The sequence below is a fragment of the Bos javanicus genome, chromosome 20 (genome assembly GCF_032452875.1).
Source record: "Bos javanicus breed banteng chromosome 20, ARS-OSU_banteng_1.0, whole genome shotgun sequence".
Classification (NCBI taxonomy): domain Eukaryota; kingdom Metazoa; phylum Chordata; class Mammalia; order Artiodactyla; family Bovidae; genus Bos; species Bos javanicus.
In genome coordinates, this window is record NC_083887.1 from 2571474 (window position 1) to 2595259 (window position 23786).

The following is a 23786-nucleotide window of genomic DNA, read 5'->3' on the forward strand; positions in this document are numbered from 1 at the left end:
TGCTAAGTCGCTTCAGTCGTGTCCGAGTCTGTGCGACCCCATAGACGGCAGCCCACCAGGCTCCCCCGTCCCTGGGGTTCTCCAGGCAAGAACACTGGAGTGGGGTGCCATTGCTTTCTCTGACAATGGCATACAACTCAGCAATAAAGAAAAATGAATTGTTCACAGATACAACATGGATGAATCTCAAAACAATTATACTGATGAAAGAAACCAGGCAAAAAGAATACATACTGTATGCATCTATAATATGAAATCTAGAAAACACAAACTAATCTATAGTGACAAGAAGCAGGTCAATGGTTATCTGGGGCTGGGGAAGGTCAGCACAGAGAGAAGGAGTGGAGGATATCACCAAGGGGCAAAAGGAGACTTTTGGGAGTGGTGGGTGTATTTATTATTTTGATTGTGTGATGATTTCATAAGTATATACACCTATCAAAAACATTAAACTATATGTTTTTTGTATTATATGTATTATGTGTCAAATTATATCATATAGATGTTTTTAAAATTGGCCTGGGATCCCAGAGCACACCACCACCAGCTTTCATGGTTTACCTACCATTTTGGGAGCTCTGTTCTTCAAGAAGCACTTTACATGAACAAGCCTCATCATTTTACCTTCCCTGGTCAGTCTTTTGGCCAGTTTATTCCAGCCAAGTTTCTCCAGCTGTATCACTTCGCTCTCTACCCCCACCAGGAAGCCTGCCAAGAGAATCCTGCCTCGCCTTCCCACTCCCAAAGTCCAAGCCAGGCCCCTTCCCCAGACGAGAACCCCTGAAGGGTGGCCAGAGCCTTGTGGCAGGTGACCAGTACCCAGCCCTCCCATCTCTTAGACCCCCACTCCCTGCCCAGTCCAAGGAGCCAAAGTCTCCGTGCTGACACAGAACACTGAGTGCTTGGGGAGAGGCGGAGAAAGATGGATCGTTGTGGATTCTATCGGGGAGAGCGACAGAGGCACTAAATTGGCTGCTGAAAAGTAAGTAAAAGACAGAGAAAAGTAAGTAAAAGACAGAGAAAAGGAAGCAGAGAGGAGTATGGGGAGGCAGAGAAGGAACTTAAAAAGAATGAATGAGAGAAAATGAAGGAGCTTACAAACTCCTTACAAGATAAATGTTAGCCCACTGTGATGGTTAATTTTTTGTGTTAACTTGGCTAAGCCACGGTACCCAGTTTTTTGTCAAATGCCATTCCAGATGTTGCTTTTCCCAGGGGGTCTAGTGGGTAAAGAATCTGCCTGCCATGTGGGACATGCAGGAAATGAGGGTTCGATCCACAGGCTGGGAAGATCCCCTGGAGAAAGAAACAGCAACCCACTCCAGTATTCTTGCCTGGGAAATCTCATGGACAGAGGAGCCTGGCAGGCTACAGTTCATGGGGTTTCAACGAGTTGGATACGACTGAAGCAATGCTTAAATTTTGCATTAATAGATGTGATTGACATTTAAATCTGAATAAAAGACTATCCTCTAAAACACACTGGGCTTCCTCACATCAACTGAAGGCCTTAAGAGAAAAGATTAAAGTCCGCTGGGAAGAAGGCATTCTGCCTCCAGAGAGGCAGAAGAACTTCTGGATAACTAAGAAGGATCTATGAAAAGCTGATGAGCAGCCAGAGTGTGGACTAAACGGAGAGGCCTAGTCTTTCTTGGACACCTGCTATGTGCCGAGCATCTCTGTACAGCACCTCATTTAGTACTGTGGCGACTTTCTGGATCAGTTCAGTTCAGTCGCTCAGTTGTGTCTGATTCTTTGCGACCCCATGAATCGTAGCACGCCAGGCCTCCCTGTCCATCACCAACTCCTGGAGTTCACTCAAACTCATGTCCATCGATGGCATCAGTGATGCCATCCAGCCATCTCATCCTCTGTCGTCCCCTTCTCCTCCTGCCCCCAATCCCTCCCAGCATCAGAATCTTTTCCAATGAGTCAACTCTTCGCATGAGGTGGCCAAAGTATTGGAGTTTCAGCTTTAGCATCAATCCTTCCAAAGAACACCCAGGACTGATCTCCTTTAGGATGGACTGGTTGGATCTTCTTGCAGTCCAAGGGACTCTCAAGTCTTCTCCAACACCACAGTTCAAAATCATCAATTCTTCGGCGCTCAGCTTTCTTCACAGTCCAACTTTCACATCCATACATGACCACAGGAAAAACCATAGCCTTGCCTAGATGGACCTTTGTTGGCAAACTAAGGTCTCTGCTTTTGAATATGCTATCTAGGTTGGTCATAACTTTCCTTCCAAGGAGTATGTGTCTTTTAATTTCATGGCTGCAACCACGGCAACTTTCTGGAATAGGAATATAAATAATAAAAAAAAGTACCCATTTTCCAGATGGGAAGAACTCAGTGAAGTGAAATCAGGGGACCAAAGTCACTGCTGGTAATTAATGGACACAGGATTTAATAATTATAATAATGGCCATAACAACATTAACTCAGTGCTTACAATGAGCCAGATGCCATTCTAAGTGCCTAAACTCATTTCATGTAATCCTCACAACAACAACAACATTTCATTCCACGCACACCCCTGACCTGGCCACCTCTGACTCCAATAACATCTCCATGCTGCTGTCCAAAGGGGATGGCACCCTGAGGATTCTAGTAATCCTGGAAGGTTCCCAGCAGAGGTGGGACCCGGAGAGACCACAAGCAGGAGGAGGGGACCCCAAATCAGGGAGAGATGTCAGGAAGCCAGTGACGCTTAAAGGATCATGAGCAGGCCAAGATAGGGGAGGTGAGGGGTCAGGCTGGGCCACCAGATGGATGGCTTCAGATGCCAGGCCAACAGAAGGGAGGGGGCAGAGAGTCACAGGGTTCTGAGGAAGATGGAGCCGCAGACTGAAATGGAGCTGAAGAGAGGTGTCTCCAGAGGCCGAAGAGGGACCAGCTCTGGGAAGGATGGTGGTGCGTGCGTGTGTGCGTGCTAAGCCAATTCAGTTGTGTCTGACTCTTTGAGCCATGGTCCTCCAAGCTCCTGTGTCCATGGGATTCTCCAGGCAAGAATACTGGAGTGGATTGCTATGGCCTCCTCCAGGAGATCTTCCCGATTCAGGGACTGAACCCATGTCTCTTAGGTCTCCTGCATCGGCAGGCGGGTTCTTTACCACTAGCACCACCTGGGAAGCTCATACGGATCGGCGGGGACCTCAAGAATTCGACCAAAAGCATGGGGAGTGGCTGGCGGGTGAGTGGACCAAAGAACTGAAAACCCGGTAGAACCAGTGTGAGAGCCTGCAGGACCACGCAGAGGACGTGGTGACCGATGGGAGACGCAGAATTAAGACCGGGCCGCAGTGCACTCAGCAGCACTCTCTTCGCACACAGGAGGAGTGGAACCCGGAGGCTGTGGCCGGCTGGCGCGCGCGGCGGTGGTGCTCGCCAGACGCCGCTAGATGGAGCAGGCGCCCCGCTGAACGCGCCGCGGGACCCTCAGCCTGGGCCTCCCCGCAGGGCCCGGGAGCCAGGCGGTGCGCAGCTCCTGCCCGAGAGGGAACCGGGGGATGCGCCCCACCACCCCAAATCTCAGCGCCTGGGCATGCAGAGGGCCTCCTGCTTCCCAGGGCTGGGCGCCGGGTCACGCTCCGCTGCCACCGCCTTGGAAGGAAACACACATTTACGTCTGCTCCGAGGCCTGCGCATCATGCACCAGGTCCGACGCAGCTTTCCCGTTACCTTCACTTGGTGACTCATTTATCCCGCCCACACCACAGAGAGGTGAGTGAGTGAGTGACTGAAAGTCGCTCAGTCGTGTCCGACTCTTTGCTACTCCATGGACTATACAGTCCATGGAATTCTCCAGGCCAGAATACTGGAGTGGGTAGCCTTTCCCTTCTCCAGGGGATCTTCCCAACCTAGGGATCGAACCCTGGTCTCCTGCATTGCAGGCGGATTCCTTACCAGCTGAGCTATCAGGGAAGCCTGGAGAGGTAAAGATATGGTCCCATTTCACAGACCAAGAAACCGAGGCTCAGAGAAGGGATGAGACTTGTCCAAGATCGCACGCTCGTTGTTGGGGTTGCCTACCAGAAGCAGCATCTTTGATCCCCAAGGACAGCAGTTCTTTCCTGCCCACATCAGAGGCTGCCCTCTGCAGGCACTGGCCCTGCCAGAATGCAGACAAAGGCCTCTGCCCCTGCCTCCTTCAGGCCCACCTGGTGCTCTGAAGCTGAAGTGGGGCTGGGATGAAGGGGCCAGGAGTAGAGATGTCCCCAGAGTCTCCATTTCTTTGGGTGATTGAAAGATCCTGGGCAGCCAGAAGGAAAAGTTCATCTTCCCAGCCCAGGACTTGTTAGTCCTGGCTTGTTAGGCCTCCAGGACAGACGGCCACAGACGTGGGTACTGAACGACCTGCCCATTGGCAGGGTGAGTAGAAGGGAGTCAGGGTCTGGCCTCCCAGTGAGTGCAACAGCCCAGAGGTGGACTTCTCTTTCCAGCATGCCCTAAGCAGGTGACCTCTTAGCCTCATGTTCATCAAAAGTAAACCAGAGAAATTCTCAGGGTGGCAGTGACAATTAAACCCTTCATGTGCCTGGCAAGTTGCAGGTCCTCTGTAAATCTTCCTTTGTTTACTTTTGGGTTTGATCACGAAAGCAACTGGGTTATCTGCCCTGGGCATCTTCCCCTTAGGAGGCAGAGGCCTCAGAGACAGTTGGGAGGGCTGAGGGTGGGAAAACTCTGAGAAATGTGGTCCAACAAGCCAGACCAGAGGGGCGCCATTAACTGTGGGTCTGGAGAGAGGCCTGCAAAGCGCCTTGCTGCTGGGAGAGGCTGCAGAGAAGCAAGAGGGGAGAAGGGAAGAAAACAGCAAAATGATGATGGTACTCCTATACCACCCTGGGCTGCTTTCAAAGCCTTTTCTGATCCGCTTTGCTTGCTTTGCTTCTCCCCGCAGCTCCCCTAAGAAGCCAACTGGGCACTCACCACCCCAATTTACAAATGAGTGGTCTGCCCAAGGTCGAGAGGGAGACACGAGGACTTGGCCCAGTCTTCTGAATTTTGGTTCAGGGCTCACCCTCGTGCTGCAGAATCAGGTCATGGGGTGGAGAGACAGAAAAGGCAGAATAAGCCTCTCTGCTTTTCCAGATGCACAGAGCTAGGAGTGGGTGCTGGGCTCGGGGACTGGGGACTGAAGAACAGAAGATTCTCTGGATTCCAGGGAGTGTGGCCTCCTTAGAGTCTAGGCTGAACCAGGATGAAAGACTGTCCCGGAGTCCTTGGAGACAGACAGGCTTGGACTCCAACCCCACTGCTGCGATGTACTTGCTATGTGACCTCAGATAAGTGACTACACCTCTCTGAGCCTCTATTTCATTATTTATAAAGCAGGGATGGTAATACTTACCTCACAAGATTACAATGTTGTGGGGGAAAGTGAGTGGGTTTTACAGGCGGTCAGGCTGGGTTCAGATTCCAGCTCTGCCATTTATGAGCTGTATGATCTTGAGCAAGAAGTCTTCACCTCCATGAGCCTCAGCTTCCTCATCTGAAGAATGGGGGTGTTAAGAACTCCTGCCTAAAGGTAGTAGAGATGAAATATTAGCTAGAATTAAGTAGACAGCTTCTGGGCTTCCCAGGTGGTGCTAGTGGTAAAGAAGCCACCTGCCAATGCAGGAGACATAAGAGACGCAGGTTCGATCCCTGAGTTGGGAAGATCCCCTGCAGGAGAAAATGACTACCCATTTCAGTATTCTTGCCTGGGCAATTCCAAGGACAGAGGAGCCTGGCAGGATGCAGTCCATAGGGTCGCAAGGAGTCAGACACAACTGAACCAACTTAGCACACATGTACATACAGACACCTTGCCTGGTCTCCCCTGGTGAGAAGGAGGGGAAATGCTGCTGCATTTCACTCCAGAGGCCACCCCAGGCCCAGGCCTGGTGCCTGCTCACGGAGCAATCAGCTCAGGAGCATTCCTGCTGTCAGCAGGCCGCCTTTCGGGAGTGGGAGTTGACATTCAGAGAGAGCGGGATGTTAACCAGGCAGTATCAACAATGGAAAGACTGTGAATTATCTGAAATCTGGGTCTTTCATCCCAAGATCTCAGAAGCACCTCAGGGCTACCTGACACTGAAACACTGAGTAAAAACCAAACCTCAGGGCAAGGCTAGGACAGGACTTGGAAATCGCAGAAAGCAACAGAGTCCTTATCACACTCAGGCTCTGCACCATCGCTTCTCTTCACTAGGCAAGGAGCAGGGCAGATGTGTGCCCTGGACTCAGGCAGCCTGCGTTTAGACTCAGACACTCACTCTCTTCCCATGCCTCAGTTTCCTTATCTGTAAAGTCGAGCTAATAACACCTTTTGCAGTAATACTTTAACACTTAAAGTAATACTTTAACACTTAATAAGTGTTAAATTTAAGGATTAGCACATTAATTGAGGTAAAACCCAGGTAACGCTAATGGTAAAAAACCTGCCTGCCAATGCATAAGAGACGCAGGTTCGATCTCTGGGTCAGGAAGATCCCCTGCAGGAGAAAATGACAACCCACTCCAGTGTTCTTGCCTGGAGAATCACTTGGACAGAGGAGCCTGGCAGACTACATCCATGGGGTTATAAAGAGTCGGACACAACTGAAGCGACATAGCATGCACGCAAAGCCCTTAGAAAAAGGTCTGGTATACTCACTTATAAAAAAATAGAATAAAATTATGATAATTATTATATCTATATAGTAGCAATTACTGTCATTGTTGATTCTATTCTGTTGTATTCCATAAGAAGACTCTCAAATAATCTATATGATAAAATCTCACCTACTTAGCAAGGCCTACAACGTGGTTCATGGCCTACTCCCCACTGTCTGCTGACGTGTCTTCCCCAGGAGTCTATATACAACTAAACGGAACTACAGGCTGCTCTCCGTGTGGTGTTGCCTACATGCATGCCATTGTACGCATTGTCCCTCTTTGTAGAATGCTCTCTCTCTACCTAGCCCCTGGGCAAACTTCAGCTCACCCTTTAAGACCTCATATGATAGACACCACTTTTTTTTTTTGGCTGCCCTGGTTCCTCATTGCTTTGCGTGGACTTTCTCTAGTTGTGGCGAAGGCGGGCTACTCTCTAGTTTCAGTTCATGGGCTTCTCACTGCAGTTGCCGAGCGCAGGCTTTTGGCATGCAGGCTTCGGTAGTTGCAGCACGCGGGCTCGGTAGCTGTGGCACAAGGGCAATCCCACAGGTGCTCGTTGGCGTGTGGAATCTTCTTGGACTAGGGATCAAATCTGTGTCCTCTGCATTGGTGGGTGGATTCTTATACACTGTGCCAACAGGGAAGTCCTTGTCGCCACTTCTGAGACATCTTCTCAACCTCGAGTGTGGCTGGCCCGCCCACCTCTGCGCATTTCGCAGCTGAGCGCCTGCTCCTCTGCTGCTATGCTCAAATCCCCCAGAATTTCAAGCTTCTTAAGGGAAAGGCCCACATCACACTCTTCTCCCCACATGTACTGGCACTTCACACAGCGCCTGCACGTATCAGACATTTGGGAATCGTTTGCTGAGTGAATACATCCCTCACCAGCATCACGTTTGACAACACGTTTGGAGCTAGTAACACCTTTCACAGTATTAGTTTTAATTTGAGGATTAACACAGTAATTCAGGCAAAGCCGTTTAACAACATGGCCATCACTATGGAGCTGACCTGAGAGCCAGTACCTGGCACCTTTCCCCTCTCCAGGTTGATGGCTGGGCCTTCCCTAGTGCCAGGCTGCCTGCAGGCTTGGTGCATGGACAGGGAGGACAACAGGAAGCAGGTCTTTGAAATCACCCAGAAGAGCTTCCATATCCTAATGGTCATGGTCTGGAGACCCAAGCTGGATTCTTTATGGGACTCCTGGAAATAATCCAGAAAGCTGGATCTTAACACCCCCACACTCTGCATGGAGACAGAGCCCTGGGCTGAGATCAGACCAGAGATGAGGGGAGTAGGGCTCAGTGGATAACCACGCTCTGCATGTGAGTCTGACCTGAAGGTGCTGCTCAAAAGGAGGGGACTGCCTGGGGAGTCATTTCTCAGGTCCTCTGGAGAGTTCCAAGAAGCTGTTGCAAACATCCTCCTGTTTTGGAATGTATCTCTCCTCCCTGTCATTCTGCGCTGTGTGACCGCAGGCCACCCCTCGGAGCCGGGGCACCGGCTCTCTGTTGGCCGCGGTTCCAGGCACTCTTTGTACCCCAGGCTCAATCTGCCGCAGCCAGTATGTGCCAGAGCGAGAAGGGGCAGGCCGGTCTGTCTGGTTTCAAAGCTAAAACCCAACAGATAGTCTTACAGCCCACAGTATGACCAGAGGTTAAGAGGGTGGACTTTGGCACCAGGCCACTTCTGGTGCCAGCTCTTCCACTTATTGGCCTGAGACTGTGGACAAGTGACGTAACTTCTCTGTGTCTCGGTTTCCTCACCTATAAAATGGGGGTGTGGTGGCCATGGAGATGTGCTGCCCAGACCTCCTTCGAGAGAACTTACCTTCTGCTTATGGGTTCAGAGTAGGGGCCGTGATGTGGGTGTGACCGTCCCCCTCTGCCCCAGAAGAGAAGGAGTGCAGGGCTGCCCGCTGCTGGCCCGGGGGCCACGTGACCCTGCAGGCTGTGCCAGACAGTGACTGAGCGGGCAGGGGGTGCCAGTTTCAGCCCATCCCTGCAGGACAGGTGATCTAGAAAGTGACTTCTGCCTGGAGACTGCCATCGGCCTGGCTGGGGTTTCTCAGAACTGCACTGCTGTCTGAACTCTTCCTACCCAGTCTTCCTGCCCTCTCTCCTTTTTACGGCTGTCAGCCCTACATCAGTGTCCCGGCCTTTACCCTTCATAGCCGTTTAGTCCCACGGATCTCTGGCACATCTAATCTCCTCTTGACCTCTGCTTCTTGAAGGACCCTAACTTGTAATAACTAATAATAAAACAATAATAAAAACTAATAACAGTACCTTCTTCATCAGGGTTGTGGCCAGGGGTTAACGAGTTACTCTTTGTAACCGCACAGGAGAGCACACTTGTGTTAGCTCTTGCCTTTGCTGCGAACGACACCCACTTCACTCACAGCTTTGTGTGATAGCAGAGTTTTCTGTGGTGTTCCCTTATAGACCTAAAGAAAACGTAACCTTAGCCATTCTCATTCCTCTTAAGCCTCTTTCTGCTGGGCCACCGGAACCACCACACTCTGATGCAAATATTTATTTGCAGGAAGTCAGAGAGAATTTCTTCAAGGACTAGCTCACACCTTCGATCAAAGAGACATTGGCTGCACTGCTAAGTCAACAAACTGGACGACCCAACCCGAATCCGATCACGTTCCTCTCTGGATTGGGCAGCAATGGGTGGGGTAGCTGGCCACTTCAGTCCCTCACGCTGTAGCATTCTGGTGTGGAGGCAGCTGTTTGCCTCAGACACAGCTCCCCAGCCCCCAGCTGTGTCTTTCCTTGTCACCCACTCTGTGCAGAGAGAGGTGGCTCCTGGGCACGTGAAGGCCACAAAGGTCAGTCGGGTTGGGCCCAGTCACCCTTTCTGTCGTCTGGGATGAATGGTCCACAGACTGAGATGGGCTCGAATGCCAGTTTGCAGAGGGAGGCTAAGGTAAGCCATTTCCACCTGCTTCGGCCTTCTGATTCATATGATGGGCTTTGGGAGAGTGTCAGTGTTTTAAGGGAAGGTTATCTTCCCTGCTCCACTCTTCTCATCCAGAAAGCATTCCTGACCTAGGGGACATCAGGGTGGGACCTGGCACAGGACTTCCCTTTCCAGTGGCAGTCTTTGATGTCAGCTCAGCCCTTCCCCATGGGGTTCCCCAAGAGAGGGGAGCCTCCCATTGTATCCCCTACTCCCAAAATGTGGACTCTTCGTTCACAAGAGCGGCTTGCTCCAAACAGCTGTGCTGAGTGTTACCACCCAACCCTCCTCTTTTCAAAGCTGACAGAGTCCTGCCGGGGAATCACCTCCCACACTGTCCTCCTGGGGGGACACCACCACCCAGGCCCTCTCCTGGACTGTCTGTGCATCTCCCCAGACTTCCCGCCATCACCAACAGCCAGAAGCACCCACCCCAACGGCGTCTCCCACTCAAAACCTGGACTGATTCTTGGCCTCCCAAGCTCCCATTTCTACAGTCTTAACCCCTGGAAGCTCTGTCTGCCCAAGCCGGCACCACTGCCCTTCATGAAAACCAATGTTAACTGTTTCTAAAGATTTTAGTTTCTAGAAAACTTAAGAAGGATCTAGATGGCTTGTAAAGTGGAGGAAAGCAGCCTCTTTTGACTCTGGTGAAATTAACACTTTTAAATGGAAGGGAGTTAACATTAAGTGACAAGTGTCATACAACCAGCCATGACTCCTTCTGACTTTGTTGTGGCTGTAAATGATAACCATAGGCAATCAAATCCCCAGCTCAGCAGAGGACTGGATTGATGGTAGAACCACCATCGGCATGTTAACAATTTGACCTGAAAACTCCCAGGACAGTTTGGGATGAGGAGCTTGTATTTAATCTTTATAGATTGTCTCACAGTCACTTAGGGCAGCTCTTAAAATACAACCAACAAGAGCACAATAGGTCTTAAAGAACAGTCCCGTCTCTGTTTAGGAACTTTCCATTTCAGCCAACAGGAAAGGGTGAGGGAGAATGGGAGAATAATGCGCTTTTCAGACAGACCCAGGGTTGGGCCCTGACTCACCACTAACATCTGGGCGAGGTGTTTAACCTCCCTGAACCTGCTGCCTTCTCTGTGAAGTATCAATAAAAACAGACACCTGCCTGGTGGGATTCTCATCACGGTAAATGAATAAATGTAGGACAGGTCGTAGGATGCAGGCTGACACCCAGCAGGCACCAAGAAATGTTCCTTTTCTGCCTCCTCCTGCCCGTCACCCCACCTCTTGGATCTAGAAAACAGAATGTGCCGCTGACGCCCTCATGGATGCTTGGCTCATAGCCCATGGGGTTTCTAGGCAAACGCATGGAACTTAGGGTCCTGAGAACAGCTGGAAGCTGTGGCGTCCTTCCTAGGCAAACGCACAGAACTTAGAGTCCTGATAACAGCTGGAAGCTGTGGCGTCCTTCCTTCTTCCATGTTTTGTCCTACGTGTCTGTGTGTGTTGGCGCATCTCATCTGCCCAATAGCCTGACATGTGCATGTGAGACGATCATGTCTACCTCTTAGAAAAGGTGAGATTAAGGCAGAGAGAGATGAAGACACTGGCCCACAGTCACCTAGACAATTGGCAATGGAGCCAGCATTTCACCCCAAGCCGTCTGGCTGCAAAGCATGCGTAGCCATCTTTCTCTCTGCCTCCCACGGCAGAGGGCAGCACGAATCACACGTGCAGCCTCAACCACTCTAAAGCAAAGGAGCTGAGCAGAGAGCAGGGGTCTCACAGGGACGTCCTCACTCAGCAGCTAGAAACGCAGGCTGCAGCCTTTAATTTACAGAGCTGCACAGAAACTAGAAGGGACTGGAGTCCCTTCCTGAGTCAGACAGGCTGGCATAGGATGACTGTTCAGAAAATGTCCCAGAAATGGCTAAGGCAGGCTCTGAGGCCAAGAGAGAAGGGGCCATGAGCAAATCCACTCATTCTCTTAGGATATTTGAATGCTACATGGGAAGTCAAAGTCTCCAATAACCAGACTTGAATAAACTTGCATTTATTACCCATCTATCGGGGATCTCACACACATTCTCATTTAAGCCTCACAACACCTCAGTGAGGTGGGTATTACCTACTTTGTAAAAGGAGGGAGCAAAGCCTCACTGATGTAAGGGGATTTTCCCAAGTCCACCTGGCCACGTGTGGCAAAGTTGGATGAAGCTCAGTGAGTCCCGATTCCGTGTCCACTCTACTGAGTGAGAATAGGGTATTTGCTACAGGATCCATCTTTGTGGGCACTCAGACATCTTCTAGGGCATCCCCCCTTTCTTCCCACTCACCCGTAGGGTCATCACCCTAACTCTTAGAACAGGCTCACCCAGCTCCCCGCCAGGAGGAAGGCACACACCTCATGTCCCAGCTCATCTGGCTGGAGTCAGACTAGCCAGATGCAGTGACGGCTGCATCCCATGGGCCCACAGGGGCTGGCGGAGGCCCTATGTGACAGCTGCTGCAGCTCAGCCCATCTGGAAAGGCTCGTTTTGCTGAATACATAACCCTTCTGAAGACCCTCGGGTCAGAGCTGAGGGATGCATATCCTTCTGAGAGAAATCCTCAGGAGGAGAGGGTGGCCCAGGACCGCCCAAGGAACCCCCCCTTCCCCCACCCGATGCTGCTCGCCAGCGCTGGGGAGGCAGGAAGCCAACATTCCCCAGAGGCAGAGACCATGAGCTTATTGAGTTTCGGGAATCTGAGAAGGAACATACCCAACACCTACCATACTCCCCCAAGCAAGGAAAGGGGCTCCCTGAGTCCCAGAGGCTTGGGGGAAGGCCCAGAAAGTGGCCCCATGAGGCTGAAGGAGACGGCTGCTGTGGGCGTGTGGGGCTCTGACCCAGCTTCTCACGGGCTCCCAGGAGACAGACAAAAGGCTCACACAGCCAGGGGAGATCTCATACGGCAGCTGCTCTGACCAGAGGCCGCTCATGAACTCCCCTTCAGTCACTCAGCACCCCCGGGGCAGTGGAGGGTGTTGGCAGCTGCCAAGAGAGACTCTCACCCAAAGACAGGTCTGGGTTTCCCCGGAGAAAACGAAACCTGAGTCAGCTGACTTCCTCAGGCACTTTCTTGTCAGGCTCACTCGAATAAACAGATATTAGAGCTGGACTCGGGGAGCCACAGCCTTCTGTGCTGCAAGCGCTTCCAGAATCAGGGTCCTGCCCCCACCACCAAATGCCACCTAACTGAGAGAGAGCCTCCCTCACTCAGCAGGGGTTCTGGCTCCACTGGCCGACGGGCCACCCCTGCTAACACTGGACGCTTCCTCCACCTGGAGCACCTCTCCTTCCTGCCTGCCTTTTGATCCAGGCCCGGTGCACAGGATTGCTGCTTCCCTTCTGCTCTGCTCCACACCCTGGACGCGCTGACTGGGGGCACGCTCCTGAGAGCCTTTCTAAGCCAAGTTCAAAGGCCACGTAGTGACTGACCATGCTCTTCTACCTGGAGGGCTCAGTGCAGAGTCCATCACATTCCTCACCGACCAGCTCTGCGACCTTGGGCGGGACGTGAACCTCTCTCTCTGAGCTATGGCTTCCTCATCTGTAAAATGGGAATGACAATACTTATATCAAAAGGCTGATGTGGGGATCCAGCGCAAGGCTGTGGATTTGACCCCTGGTTGGGGAGCTAAGATTCCCACATGCCTTGAAGCCAAAAAATCTAAACATAAAACAGAAGCAATATTGCAAAAAATTCAATAAAGACTTTTAAAAAATGGTCCGCATCCAAAGAAAGTCTTTTTTAAAAAAAAAAAAAGGTTGTTATGAATATATAGAGTGGGCAGACCTATAGAGGCAGAAAGCAGATTAGCGGTTGCCAGAGGCTGAGCAGCATGGAGGAATGGGGAGTGACTGCTTCCTAGGTCTGGGGTTTCTGTTGGGTTGATGCTAATGTCTGAGATTAGATAGTGGTGGTGGTTGCATGACCTGGTGAATGAACTTGATGACACTTTTAAATGATTACAATGGTAAATTTTATGTGATATGAATTTTACCACAATAAAAAAGAAAGTTTATTATGAGACAAAGTGAAATGGAAGTTGTAGAAATATTGATTGCAGAGCCTGAGATACAGGAGGTCCTCAGTTTCAGTTCAGTCACTCAGTCATGATCGACTCTTTGTGACCCCATGAATTGCAGTATGCCAGGCCTCCCTGTCCATCACCAACTCCTGGAGTTCACTCAGACTCATGTCCATCAAGTCAGTGATGCCATCCAGCCATCTCATCCTCTGTCGTCCCCTTCTCCTCCTGCCCCTAATCCCTCCCAGCATCAAAGTCTTTTCCAATGAGTCAACTCTTTGCATGAGGTGGCCAAAGTACTGGAGTTTCAGCTTTAGCGTCAGTCCTTCCAAAGAACACCCAGGACTGATCTCCTTTAGAATGGATTGGTTGGAGCTCCTTGCAAGAGTCTTCTCCAACACCACAGTTCAAAAGCATCAATTCTTCGGCACTCAGCTTTCTTCACAGTCCAACTTCCACATCCATACATGACTACTGGAAAAACCATAGCCTTGACTAGATGGACCTTTGTTAGCAAAGTAATGTCTCTGCTTTGGAATATGCTATCTAGGTTGGTCATAACTTTCCTTCCAAAGAGTAAGCGTCTTTTAATTTCATGACTACAATCACCATCTGCAGTGATTTTGGAGCCCCCCAAAATAAAGTCTGACACTGTTTCCACTGTTTCCCCATCTATTTGCCATGAAGTGATGGGATCAGATGCCATGATCTTAGTTTTCTAAATGTTGAGCTTTAAGCCAACTTTTTCACTCTCCTTTTTCACTGTCATCAAGAGGCTTTTTAGTTCCTCTTCACTTTCTGCCATAAGGGTGGTGTCACCTGCATATCTGAGGTTATTGATATTTCTCCCGGCAATCTTGATGCCAGCTTGCGCTTCCTCCAGCCCAGTGTTTCTCATGATGTACTCTGCATATAAGTTAAATAAGCAGGGTGACAATATACAGCCTTGACGTACTCAGGAGGTCCTCAGCAGATTTTAATTTCCTTCCTTCCTTCAGAGGCTGCCTTTCTCTTCAGATATCTGCTCTGAGATGCTCATAGGGGGAAGCCACATGTTCCTCATAAACAAAAGCCTTTACCATTAGCCAATAGGAGAGTGTCTGATTACACCACACCCCCTTCCCACTCCTGCTGGTGACCCTGTTTATTTTGAGAAAACAGTTTTCTGGAGTCTCTCGTGTTCCGGCATATCTTGTGAATGGAGACACTATCTTGACTATAGGTTATCTTTTCAAGAAAGTTTATATAGCAAGTGGACTCAGAAGGTAGATAGCATCCCCCTTCAAAGTAAAGGGTAGGTAGGCTTACTATCCGCTATAAAAGCAATGGGCCCCCTAAGCTCAGCGTTCCTCTCCTGTACTGCCATCCACAGCATGTACAAGTGACATCCGGCTCTCTTTCTGTCACCCTGAGGAAATTGAGGATTGGCACAAAAAGATTGTTCATAGCAAGGTTTAGCTAGTATCTCTCTTTTTTCCAGTTAGTATTTCTAATCATTGTCACTTGCCTTTCTTTCCCACAAGGTGCTAAGCTCCTTGAGGGTACGTAGTCAGCTCTATTTATCTTTGAGTTTTGCAGAACAGATATTCATAAATGTTTGCTGAGTGAATTAATGTGTGAATCAATAGATGAACAGAAAAATGGCATCCTGGCAGCCTTACTCAACCCTCTCCCTTCCAGTCCTATGACTTTCTGAGCTCCTGCCATCATATCCAGCATTTTAACCACTTACCTTGCCAGCTAGTTGCCTGGCTAAAGCCATTCAACATAGATAATTAGACCCAAGTTCATGGGAAATAGATGGGGAAACAGTGGAAACAGTGTCAGACTTTATTTTGGGGGGCTCCAAAATCACTGCAGATGGTGATTGCAGCCATGAAATTAAAAGACGCTTACTCCTTGGAAGAAAAGTTATGACCAGACCTAAACAGCATATTGAAAAGCAGAGACATTACTTTGCCAACAAAGGTCCAGCTAGTCAAGGCTATGGTTTTTCCTGTGGTCATGTATGGATGTGAGAGTTGGACTGTGAAGAAAGCTGAGCACCGAAGAATTGATACTTTTGAACTGTGGTGTTGGAGAAGACTCTTGAGAGTCCCTTGGACTGCAAGGAGATCCAACCAGTCCATTCTAAAGGAGATCAGTCCTGGGTGTTCACTGGAAAGACTGATGCTAAAGCTGAAACTCCAGTACTTTGGCCACCTCATGCGAAGAGTTAACTCATTGGAAAAGACTCTGATGCTGGGAGGGATTGGGGCCAGGAGGAGAAGGGGACGACAGAGGATGAGATGGCTGGATGGCATCACTGATGCCATCGATGGACGTGAGTCTGAGTGAACTCCGGGAGTTGGTGATGGACAGGGAGGCCTGGCGTGCTGGGATTCATGGGGTCACAAAGAGTCAGACATGACTGAGCGACTGAACTGAACTGAACTGACTGTCTGAGGGCTTTGGATTGGAATGTTGGAGGGATCTTATATCCGTGCCCAGGCCTGGACAGCTCCCAGACCATTCTTGCCCTGTCCTCCCCACTTTGTCCTATACCTATAATACTCAGCTCCATCCACGTCTTCATGACCTAGTGGTGACCTCTGATTCTAATATGCACAAAAAGACATAGGTCTAGGCCACCAAACCACACATCACTGGCACCACTGAACCAGCAAACAAGATGTCTGTTTCTCTTGTTTGTTCTTGTTAGGCCGAAAGTGCATCACAGAGCAGGTGTTCTGCTAATGTTTATTTAATGAGTGAATAGGCTTCCCTTAAACTAAATTAATTGCCTCCTTCTTATATTAAGTTAATCTCCTGACCAATGGTACACAAAATAGAACCCAAAAGGAGAGAAACCTGAAATGCTACTCTAATCATTTCTTTTGGCTCAGTGTGCTCATGGCAAAGACAGTCTCCAGAATGGACAGCAATGGAATTTGACGCAACAGTCAGCCTTGACCTGCTAGAAGAACCCCTGCCTCTGAATACAGTTTGCTCACACACACTGTATAAAATGTAGAAGATGATGACAGAAGTATATCTCCTCTATATGCACTTGCAATTTCGAACAGCTACTTACCTTTTCTATGGGTTTTCCTAATGACTCAGCAGTAAAGAATCTGCCTGTCAATGCAGGAGACACAGGAGACGCGGGTTCAATCCCTGAGTCGGGAAGATCCCCTGGAGGAGGAAATAGCAGCCCACTCCAGTATTCTTGCCAGGAGAATCTTATGGACAGAGGAGCCTGGAGGGCTAAGTCCAGGGGTCATGAAGAGTTGGACATGACTGAGCAACTGAGCAAGCACTCACCTTTTCTATAGCAATGCAGAAAGGTTACCCAGTTGGCATTTTGCCAAGGGAAGCCAGCAGTGAATTGCTGCTGAATACAGAGGCTCTGGGGCCTGTTCCTCGCATAGTTGGCAAACAAACTGCAGTGCTAACACCACAGCTCAGGGCACACGAGAGCATACAGGCTATACGGCACCATGCACACAGCCTCCACTCGCTGCGGTCACCCTAGGGAGACTTGTCTTCTGTTCTCTGTGTGGGAGTGCTTAGGTGCTTACTCGTGTCCGACTCTGTGCGACCCCGTGGACTGTAGCCCGCCAGGCTCCTCTGTCCACAGAATTTTCCAGGCAAGAATACTGGAGTGGGTTGCCATTTCCTCCCCCAGGGGATCATCCCAGCCCAGGGATCAAACTCATGTCTCCTGTGTCTCCTGCATTGCAGGCGGATTCTTTACCTGCTGAGCCATCAGGGAAGCCCCTTTTTTCTCTAAAAAGTAGTATTTAACGGGAGATTACCCACCTTTAGATGCCCAGCCTCCCTTAACTCCAGAAGAGATCTGTGCCTGCCCATCTATGGGAATTTATACAATAAAATTAAAAGGCTCTGGAAAAATACTGGCAAAAACCCCTGTAATGTCTAGAGATAATTTCTTTCATTCATATTCTATGAATTTTATTCTGTAACTCTTAAAGGACTACCTTTGCTAAGTCACTTCAGTCGTGTCCGACTCTGTGTGACCCCATGGACAGCAGCCCACCAGGCTCCCCTCGTCCCTGGGATTCTCCAGGCAAGAACCCTGGAGTGGGTTGCCATTTCCTTCTCCAATGCATGAAAGTGAAAAGTGAAAGTGAAGACACTCAGTCGTGTCTGACTCTTAGGGACCCCATGGAGTGCAGCCCACCAGGCTCCTCCATCCATGGGATTTTCCAGGCAAGAGTACTGGAGTGGGGTGCCATTGCCTTCTCCGAAAGGACTACCTTAGTTCTAAATTACTGGGGTCAGTGGCAGGGTGGGGGTAGGGGGTTGGTGCACAGCTTGTCCCTCTGGTGTGCACAGTTTATTGGCTTGGTCAGTACAAATACTATTTACAGAGCCAGACGGCCTCTAGCCTCAAGGAGGTATTTTCCGTGTCTTAATTACACACTAACTACAATGGTTGTAAACATTAAAGCAACCCATTGAAAAGTGAAGACGCTTCATGATATGGGCTTAGGTAGAAGCAAGTGACTGGCTATCTTTTTCACTAATCTGTCAGTTCAGTCAAAAGGAAGAGCTTGCATCAGGCACAAACACTGATAATGATTAATCATCAGAAATATCAATATTTGGATTCAATTTCCTACACTCTTCTGGAAATGCAGACATCTGAACTCCCCAGGCACATGTATATTTTGACCAATTATTTTAACAAGCTCAAAGCAAATCATCATGGCAAAAACAAGTGTAAACAATTGCTCTGGTCAGAGAAAACAGATATTGAGCCATTTTCCTTGTGGAGAGAGTAGAGCTGCCACATAAAATACAGGATGCCCAGTTAAATTAAAATTTCAGATCAGCACCAAATAATGCAATATTTGGAACACACATATTTTTTAAAGTATTCTTTATTTACCTGGAATTCAAATTTAACTGGATGTCTTATATTTTTATTTTTATTTGCCAAATCTGGTTACCCTATATAGGAATGAAAGAGAAAAATTTTAATTCACATTTCTTAATGTTTTAAAATATAAAACACAGCTGCAGAAATGCCCCCACAACAGTAGCAAAAGATTCACACTGAGAGCAGGCTCAAACCCGAGGAAGGCATTGTAGGAGTGAGGGGCAAGGGGGCTGCTTCCCTGCTTTGTGAACTTCTCCAGCACGAAGGGCAGCAGAGAGGGCTATATTATTCATAATGTTGCCTTCCACTGACAGCCCTACAAAGATGCTCTGAGCAGAAAGCCCTGCCCCAGGACTTCCCTGGAGGTCCAGTGCTGAAGCCTGGCTCCCAGTGCAAGAACTGTGGGCTTGATCCCTGGTCAGGGAACCAAGATCCCCCTTGCTTCGTGGCCAAGCACGTGTTGGTCACTCTGTCGTGTCCCACTCTTTGCGACCCCATGCACTGTGGCCCGCCAGGCTCCTCTGTCCATGGGATTTCCCAGGGAAGAGTACTGGAGTGGGTTGCCCTGCCCTCCTCCAGAGGATCTTCCCCATCCAAGGATGGAACCTGCATTTCTAGTGTCTCCTGTATTGGCAAGCAGATTCTTTACCACTATGCCATCTGGAAAGTCCTCGTAGCCAAAAAACGAATGCATAAAAAAACAGAAGCAGTATAGTAACAAATTCAGTAAAGACTAAAATGGTCTACTTCAAATTAATTAATTGATTAAAAATAAAAGATTGCCTCATCTGACTCTTTGGAGTGAAGGGAGTAGTCCGGAAGGGAGATGTTTTCTTCACTTCTCCCTCTGTCTGGTCATCTTTACCTGGGATGTGAAGACCAATCTTGCAGAAGCTAGGGAAGACATGGGTGGCAATAGCCTCTGGCCTTGGGATCCAGATAACTCAAGTGGAAGATAAAAGGTGGTTGTTTCTTTGTTTGTTTCAAAAAAAAAAAAAAAATTCCTAGGCAATTGCATCAGTGCACCCTTCTAAGGACTTCATAGATGGGCCATTTCATACTCAGGAATCACAAGCCCCACCCCCATCTTCATGAGTATAAACACTGCCATTGAACACAGTGGAATCTGGAGGGATTAACTTACATTTTCAGGGTCTTGGCTTTCCAGACTTTAAAACGAAGGAAGGTTTTTGTTCATTAGAAAAGTAAAAAGAAGAGGAGGAGGATCTTTAGTCCCCAAACTCACTGGAAAAACAAAATCCAATGAAAAGGTATTTGGACTTTTCCACTCTAAATTTCTGTGAGTAAACGTCTGCATTTCCATGTTGGCTGGAGAATGAAGGATCTATTCCTGTTAATTATTACACATTGTGTTTCATAGGTAAGATGTATTTTCAGCATAGCTGCATGTTCCAGCTGTAGGGACTGGAGTTTGTCTACACTTTCCTGCCAGATCTGCAGAGTTAATGAGGTGGGAAGCCATTCCCAGCAGAGAGGTTTTCCCCACTCAAATCTTACCACCTCTTTGGGCACCAACCACACGACCTCAGCGCTGGGGAGCTTCTCTAACCTACTCACCATATTCTCACACCATGTATGGCAAGCAGGCGGCTCTCTGGCTAGTCCTCTGCTGGCTCCTCATTGTCTGATAAAATCCAAACTTCTTGGCTTCTCCAGATGGGTGCCAGGCCCATCATGTGACACTCCCCTCTCCTGGCGTCTTCCTGGTACACGCTCTCCCGCTCTAGCCTTTCATATACACTGTTTCTTCTGCCCAGAAGGACCCTGTCCTTATTTTTTCACCTGGGTAGCAGACACCCATCCCTCAAGAACCATTTCAGTTGTCACCTCCTTGGTGAAGTTTTCAGCCCACAAGTGGTCTCTCTCTTCTCTTCCCCTACCTCATTGGCTCCTTTCTCTGTAATGCCACTCTCCTTGCTCCCTGTACTGCATAATGGGTTTCTTGTTTACAACTTTCCTCCAGCTGACCATGAACCCTTCAAGGGACAGGCTATGTCTTATACATCTTTATTTCCCCAGCGCTTAGCCCAGAGTTGGTATAATAAATGTTCACTGAGTCAGTGAATGAATAAACCACAGACAATTCAAACAGTATTTTCCCTGGCCTGTAAATTAGCTGTTGGATGAAACGGTTCACAATCTATGAAGAGTTCATAGTCTATGAAGAGTCCCACACACACCATTATTCCATTAGGTAGAAGGGTCAGGAAGTCATGGTGGGGTGTGAGTAAGGGTTGATGCCAGTACTTCCTCAGAGGGCCAATACACAGGCAGGAAACCACTTAGACTCGGGCTCAGTACAAGAGCCCTTGGGGAGGCTGGGGAAAAGGGACTGGACAGGTGGGTCATTTGATTGCCCAAAGCCCAGCCTGAGCCCCATCTGGGTGCCGAACACAAAGGCAATGAAGGAAGGAGCTGGCCCTCTGTTTGCTCAGCCGACTGTTCCCTCCCCGTGGCCCTGTGCCAGCCCATAGTCCAGGCACTTGCCTGAAAGCCAGAGAGGGTTCTCCAGACAATGTGACTCTTGAGAAAATAAAATTAATCTACACTTTCTTAACAGATCTTGCTCAAGAGCTAGTCAAACAGGGGCTCCTGCAGGGTGAGGGGGACGTGGCCCAGATGGGCCTTTGGAGCAGGAGCCAACTGAGGTAGAGGAAGATTCACTGCAGATGGCACAGTTGGTGATGCCAGGAACCCAGAGAACCACACTGAACAAGGCTCAGTTTATGCTCCTGAGAGTCCACACACGTGGTAGACACAAACACACACACACACACACACAGAGTTCACACACATGAGGGCATACACACAGCCACAGCCCTCTCCCTCACAGAGCTTTGGAGCTCTTACTTCAGGGTCCCTTCAAACAATGCTACAGCTTTCCATCTGCCCCTCTGTGGGGGTCCCTTCAGGAGAGATACGTGACCCTTACTGTCCCCTACTTCTGGCCATTTTCTTGAGCTCAGGAACTCTTTATAAGTAAGATAATACCACATAGACGTGAAGCAGAGTCCACCTTTGGAGACATCAATCATTTCCCAGAGTCGACATGACTTTCTCCAGGTCTTTCCCTTTCCCACCTCCCAGCATGTTAGGTTTCAATATAAGACCCTCCTCTCACCTTTCTCTCTGGTCCCCAGTGAAGCCTGGAGACATTTAGTGTTCCTGGTCCTGGGTGGTCTTAAGTCAAATCTCACCTTGGCCCAGGATCTACTGTGTAATGTTGACTATACCTATAAAATGGTGATAATATTACCTAGTAACAAGGAAGCCTAGCACTTGAGAGACCATCAGAAATTCCCTTTCATTTCTGCTAAGCAAGTTGCCTGGTTGCTTTGTGTCTTTCTAATTTCCTGACCCAGGATCTATTGGGAGGAAAGGACATGGCAGCAAACTGAGAGGGGTACTTATCCACAATGGCTACTGGACATCTATAAACGAGACACTTCTCATATTAAAATAATCTACCCCGGAAGCACAGAGGTGCCAGGCCTGGTATTCTGCTTCTATCTTTAATAACTCTCTCCCCTCACCATCTCCCCATCTTCTCCCCTTCCTTACCCAACTACACCCAGAGGATGTAAGGTACCAACATTACTCAGAGAGGGAATGACCCATTCAGAATTACTCCATCCATTCAACAAACATTTACTGAGCCTTTGCTGATGCTGGGCTTGACTCTCGAGACTCAGGAATGAGAGAATGGGCCCTCAACCTCCTGAACTTTCCAGTTAGTAGCATTGTATGTGGATGGGGATGTATGCAGGGTGGGGGGGTGCAGGTGCAGACATGCAGGAGTGTACATAAGTCATCACACTACAGTGTGATAAGTGTGGTCATGGAGATGAATCTAAAGTGCCTTGCTGGGAGGAGCAAAGAAAGGCAAAGTGAGGGAGGGTCCACAGGGTAGGAGCTGGAGCCTAGAGCGTGAGTAGCAATTCACCAGGGAACGGCGGGCTCAGCAAACGACACCAAGGGGGCTGCCTGTGCTGATGGCCTCTCTTGGAGGTGATCATCAAGTGAGGGCCTCAGAACCAGGAACCAGGGTGGTGACTGGGGCCGCCTCCAGGCGAGGGGTGTGACAGGGCAGGGCACGCTGGGCCCAGCACAGGGAGGCCTGGGACCCAGACGCCACTGAGAGCCACAACACCTCAGCCACGCACACCAGTCATCTGAGCCGGGGCAGCTGTACAGATGTTCCACAAATATTCACAAACAAATAAGTATTGCCATCTCTAAAATGGGATTGACAGATATTTACTCCAGCTACCCATGGGGTTACTTGAGAGGACGAATTGAGACCACTAAGATGGAAAACTCTCTAAAACACTACGCAGACACAAGAATCACTGAGTGAACTGATATCGTCGGTTGCCAGAGATGAAGACCATCGGAGGAAGCCATTGACGAAGTGCAGCGACTTCTCCGGAGGGCAGGGAGCAGCTCTAAGTAAGGAAGTCCCTTCCCTGCCGTCGCGTTACTGGGACAATTATGACTACTATCCGAGGAATCTTGTGCACTGGTGAGTGGAGCAAATTAAGCGAGACTTTAAGTAATAAGAAACAGCAGCCAGGTTGGCATATAAATAGAGTGATGAGAAGACCAGAGAATTATCCCATCTCAACCTAGAGACTGTCATACTGAGCGAAGTAGGTCGGACAGAGAAGGAGAATGCTTGACATGTATGACATGCTTGTATGTGTAATCTAAAAAGAAATGATACAAATGAACTTACACAAAACAGAAACAGACTCAGAGAATGAACTTATAGTTGTTAGGGGAAGGACGGGGGGAAGGGATAGTCGGGGAGTTTGGGGTCTACATGTACACACTTCTGTATTTAAAATGGATAACCAGCAAGGACCTACTGGGAACTCTGCTCAGTGTTATGTGGCAGCCTGGACGGGAGGGGAGTTTGGGGGAGAATAGATGTGTGTATATGTGTGGCTGAGACCCTTCCTATTCACCTGAAACTATCACAACATCGTTTGTTAATTGGCTTTATCCCAATACAAAATAAAAAGTTAAAAAAAAAAAAAGCTATCCTGTCTTAGTATTTCACTTGAGAGTTACAGATGGCCAAGTCTGAGCCCCTGCTTTATTTTTTCTTAACTCTTGTCTAATTATAATTCTCTTTATATTCTTTATTTTACTTCTTTATTCTTAAGTTCAAGTATAATTGCTTCATAATGCAGTGTTAGATTCTGCTGTACCGCAACATG